Source organism: Argiope bruennichi, chromosome 6 (genome assembly GCF_947563725.1).
Source record: "Argiope bruennichi chromosome 6, qqArgBrue1.1, whole genome shotgun sequence".
NCBI classification, from domain to species: Eukaryota; Metazoa; Arthropoda; class Arachnida; order Araneae; family Araneidae; genus Argiope; species Argiope bruennichi.
Window position 1 is genome coordinate 113,787,011 of NC_079156.1, and position 6,000 is coordinate 113,793,010.

Genomic DNA, 6,000 nt, shown 5'->3' on the forward strand with positions numbered 1-6,000 from the left:
TTGAGTTCGCCGTCCGAGTTGAAGCGCTTCCCTTTCAGATGTTTTTTCAGGGGACCAAACACATGAAAATCGACGGGCGACATGTCTGGGCTGTAGGAAGGATGGTCGAGCTGCTCCTACTTGAATCTACTACTACTAGGTGTGTGACCCTGGAGACGTGCGGACGCGTGTTATCATGGAGCAGAACCACACACACCGTGAGTATTTCATTTGAAAGTTCATGACGTTTAGGCAAGTTATCAATGGTCATGCCACTCCCCTCTCTTCCCCCTTTCTGTATTTTTGAATGATACCACTTAATTAAACCTTATCACTAAAGCCAACCTCAACAACTGGACCGCTTTCGCCATTTGTCTTGCACAACTAACCAATCAGAAAACTATTTTATTTATCACGCAAGTATTACTTAAAATAATGCTTTCATTTGGTGTGATAAGATGTGGTTGATTTACGTTACTAATATAAGGCTATCAAATATGATGGGGGAATAGCTAATCACTGGAAGTAGTTGTAGAATTAATTTTGATAGTTAAATATATTAAGAAAATTTTATTAAAACTATCCTGAAAGCAAGATAATATTTTGGAATATTATTACTAAGAGAAAAAAAAAACTAATAAGCACTATTTATATGATTTCATTCCTAAAATCTTATTCAATTTTAACTAGAATTTTTTAAAAAAAATTATTTAGAAATGAAATTCATAATTTCAAAAAAACTTTTATACTCCAAAATAAGAGCCACTTAAACTTGTGTATTCTCGGTTATCGGAAATTTTTCATGTAGTTTTTTTAATGATATCGTCCGTAATAAAAATCAGTAAAAAAAAATCTAATCTAAAAGAAGTACCACTTTCTTAAAAAAAAAATTGTATAAATCTGTACTGCTTATTAGAGAATTATGCGCCAAATTTCATCCATCCAGCTCGAAACATTCTCACCGCTATCATGCTGATAGACACAGGAACATAAATAGCCATAGGGAGCATTATCGCTTCTTCTTCATCTTTTGTAAAATCTTAAGTTCAAAAATTCTGACAGTTACAGTTGATTTTCTTTACACAATCTAGATATTTAAAATAAATAAATAAAACCACTAGGAGTGGTCACCACAAAAATTTCTCGCACACTCTCTAATAAAGGGTTACCTCTCCCCCCCCCCCGCGCCTCACAAATAACCAGAATGCCTTGCATGACATAAGATAACAATAGTTTCGAAATTTTTGGTATAAATCTAGCATTTTCACAGAATCTACGCCGGCGTCCTGGCATAGGGGTAGCGCGTCTTCCCCGTGATCTGGGCGTCCCGGGTTCGAGTCCCGGTTTGGGCATGGTTGTTCTTCTGTTGTTCTATCTGTGAGATGTGTGAATGTGCCCTCCTGTAAAAAGGGGTTGTGCAAGCGAATGAGTGATGCGTGAGTAGCAAAGTCGTACTCTTGGCCCTAGTTGGCGCTGCTATAAAAAATAAGAGACGTCCCCCTCAGGCTTAAATCACTGTCTTCGTAACAGCGGGCTTGTCAGTGGCAAGTGCCATAAGAAACAAACAACAGAATCTACCGTATGATCTTTGGCGATTTTTTGGCGATTAATCCGTGATATTTAGCAATTGACACTCGAAAATTGAATTATGTTGTTGGTTGTTTCCAACCAACTGAAACCAAAATTTAGCATAGAACTACAAGAATAATAACAAGATCAAATACCGAATTTCATATATTTAAGTCATTGCATTTTTGAGTTAAAGCTTTGACATGCTTGCGAAAGTACAGACAGATAGAAAGTCAAACGCTTGACGGACTTGGTTTCAAATTTGAAAAGCATCTACCAAATTTCATCCATGTAGCTCTCTCTTTTTTTGTTTCGTAGTTATCGTGTTCACTAGTAATCGGAGAACCAAAAACCTTACCTTAAACCGGCTACTCCGACTCGCCCTGAGGCCCACGGAAAAATCTGAATGACCAGACCGTCGCAATAGCAACATTGCTAGACCTAATATCGAGTCTTAAAAACCATCACCGGCCACGGTACAACCTTTCCCTTGGGAAGTACGTCCCATCATCGGTGGGAGAGCCGAGCTCCATCTTTTTCTATACCCACCAAGTTAATGAGCACCAATCACCATGTCGGAAGCTTCTGTACCATTCCCCGTTTCCCAGTACTGATAAGACATTTACAGCCAGCTGCGTCGTCGCTGTTACTTACTAAACTCCTCGAGATAGCCAGATGGCGGATCTTTTCACCTGGGTAGTCTCGCATCTATTCATTAGCGACTACAGTGAAAGACCACATGCGGAATTCCTCGTCCAAGAGGTATTGATAGTACCTTCAAAGAGAAAGGGGTGTCCAAACATTTGGATGCTAGATGTTTCTCTTTGTGAAAGGACCTTCCCACGATCCATTGGCGCCGCTGAGAGAACATATTGCTGAACCCCGATTGACCGAAAGAGAGCTCAAATGACCAATGTAAATTAAGAGGCGGAGATTGTCGCCGAAATAAAGCGCGGATAATTTTTTTTTTTTTTTTTTTATGAGGAGAGAAGAAACGAATAGCAGGGGACTGTTGGACTACGCCCACGAGTTCGGAGTCCGAGAACCAACTGAGTTTCAAGAAAGCCTTCGACTTTGACTCCTATTACAGGTGTAAATAACTATTTATTTAACCAAGATTAGAACAAGTTGTTCTTTTGTATATATAGGGCTGTAAAATAAAAAAATTTCTGGAAATTCTGCTTTGTTATTTGATCAGTCTAGATCAAGACATTACACTTCTCATGCTCAGTTGAGAGGTTCACCCGGGGGGAGATTCGGAGAACCAAGAAGTCATATTTATTCTGAATGGATGGATTTCGCTAAATATTTGATAATAATCTATAAATTTGATGTAGTGATTATATGTCATATTTCTCACTCTAGCTAAACCCGGTTTTGAGTTATCTTTGTCGCAGACTGACAAATGCCAAATGTCAAAAGGTCTAAAACGTGCATGTTTATTAAAAAATCGAGTTCGAACTTTTTGACGATTACAACATTTTATACTTTATATGCGAGTTCTATACTTCGTTTACAAGAAACTAAAGAACAGCTTAAACTTTTAAAAAGGCAATTAAAAAGTTGTAAAGATAAATGATTCATTTCCCGACAGGTCATTACACACCATATCGATTAAGCTATCATCGCCGCTATGACGCAAATGTACCGTGGGAGTTAGGTGCCTAGATAAGGAGCTCTTTTTTCCGACTTACAAAGATTAATGGTAAAAGTTTCGGCAGATCGACTCATCGCTTTATTTGCTTTTAAAATGTTTTCGTCACCAACAGGCTTTCAATGTAAAAATGCACAGAACGAACTTTAATTTCAGTTTCAAAATAAAGGTTTAAAGTTAAGGATTTGAAAACGAAATTAAATAATCCAAATAGATAAAATTGTATCCTGTTGTAATCAATTAAAAAAGACTGGATTTAAGAAAAAACACCACTTTTTTATTTTATTCTAACGATTTGGGCATTCTACTCCGTACATGTGAACATGTGACTGTGGTGCACATAGCCACAGGGGATGAATTAAGCTTTGAATATACTATCTAAATGATTTTTTTATGGGGCATCAACTGCCATCAAGTTTGAATTGTGGAGCTATTCTTTTTGTGTTAATTTTCAGGGCTAAGATTTGGAGTCAGAAGTTATCTCTAAGATTTGGTAGAATTTTGTAAGATGAAAACGGAAAAGTATTAAAGAAACACCTCTGAAAATGAGATATGCCAGTTGAATGGAGCAATTTGTAGAATAAGCGTGCAGTGTTTCGCTGGAGAAAATATGTCCCTCCCTATGTTAATGAGGAGTACAATAAGAGAGAAGAAAATTGTCGCCATGAAAATGCATTGTGATCGGAACCAGAATAAATTAAAATAGATTTCCCATCTGTATGAAAATAAGTTGTAAGACCGTTTTAATTCTCTCCCATTGTCAAAATTTCTGATTATAACAGTAATTTTAAAATAAATTTAATTTTCATGAAGAAATGCTAATAATTCTAATAATCGGTTCTTTCCAATGTATTGGTAGCAGAGCCGATTGTGACCAGACACTTAATCATCAGCTTCCATGAAGCCCTGATCTATCATCTTGTGATTTTTTTTTTTAACTTTATATGATTCACAGGGCAGAAGATCTATGTACAAATCTAAAATTCATAATTCATCAGAGCATTTATTAACTCAAGTTACCTAAAAAAATAATTATTTAGTTCATTTAGACCATTTTAATAGCAGATATATATTACTAAAGGTTTACAAATTAGCTGTCAGGCCATGATTAGAGTGGATATTCTGTGCATTTTAAGCGATGTTTGCCTTAAATAAAACTGTTTTATTTAATTAATAATACAAATGTTGTAAAAGATCATAGTAAACTTTGCATTGCATTTATTTTTTTGTAAAATATTATATTTCTTATTTATTTCCTTTCATACAGACACATACTGAAAATGACACTTTTCAAGGTTTGCAATAATATTTGAGTTATTTTTTAATTTAAGTTTTTGTCAATGTAATGGCAACTTGTTGGTAAAAGCTATTTTTTTTTCCCATGCAAACGTAGCGGTTCCATGCAGCTTAAATTTTTATTTTTGTTTTGTACGAAATATATTTTTCAAAAATATGATTAAATAACTTTTCTTAAAAATTCAATAAATAGAAATTTAATTTATAGGTTAAAACATTGGTATCATTCAAAAGATTAATTTTTGAACTTCAATAAGATGTAAAAATCAATTCTGTGCTGTAAATATTTTCGGAAGTTGTAGCCTGGAAAACGTCGACATTTCGATTCATTTTTAATTAATTAAAATTCTAATTAAAAATTCAAAAAAATCTCACCTAGGTACATATTTCCGACTTCTAAGGTATATATCTGGTAGCTGTGGGTTAAAAGGTTTGCTTTGTAGTGCGCCAACATACACACACCTTCATCTTTATTATAATTATAGAAGTGCCCCTGTTTATTTAATATTTCGTGATTTAGTTCTTCAGTGAATAATTTTCAAAAGTGAATAATTTTTTAAAAGTTTTTTTTAAAACTAATTAGAGAACTTAACTGCTACAATGCATATTTAATATTAAAAGAAAAGGAGAAATAAAAAATAAAAAAAAACACACAAAATTTCTCATCGATTAAAACTTACGTGTATTTTAGATTCTATCAAAATACTGAAATATCTAATTCTGTGTACAGTTTGCATTAAAATAATTCATTTTTTTTGAAAATTTATTAATTTTTTTTTAATTAGACGTGTCATTATTTATTAAAATCACGCCTTCTTTGTTTATTAATTATGTGTCATTTAATAAAACTGCGAATACTCAAAAAAGTCTTATTAGCTTCAAAATGCTATTTTTCAAGTTCTACTCATTTTTCATATAAGTAAATAGAAATTTAAGAATAATTGAATTCTAACTGTGATCTCGTTAGCGTCGAATAAGCCAAGGTCCACTAGAAGATATTTTAGATTCTTTTTTAAAACTTCTAACTGTAAAATTGAGAACAGTTTCTTCAAAAAGGATCTCCTTCAGTACTTATGAAATCCGTTGACCCAAAAATTATACGACATAAATAACATCTCACTCTAAATTGCTGGATGTTTTTCATTTCTTAGCTTTTTCCCCATAAAGTAAATGATAAACGTTTACCAAGTACACATCATCATCCTCGCGCACTGCATTTTTCGATTTTTTTCGCAAAATCTTATTTTATTTTTTTTTTCTCAAGAGGATAGAGGGCGTCAACCCTAACTCCTTTCTTCCTTAGAAATTCAAGTAAATGCTATATTTGCCAACACACCCACACTCACATATGCAAATGCCCCTGCGTGCACATAAACCATAAATGCTGTGCTTTTCTTCCCCCCAAACAGAGCACCAGGCATTTTTTTTCTCTTCCCCTTTCTTTCTCTCGGGACCAGAAAACAAGTCACGGCTCACCATTTTTTAAAGCAGTTTTTTTTTTT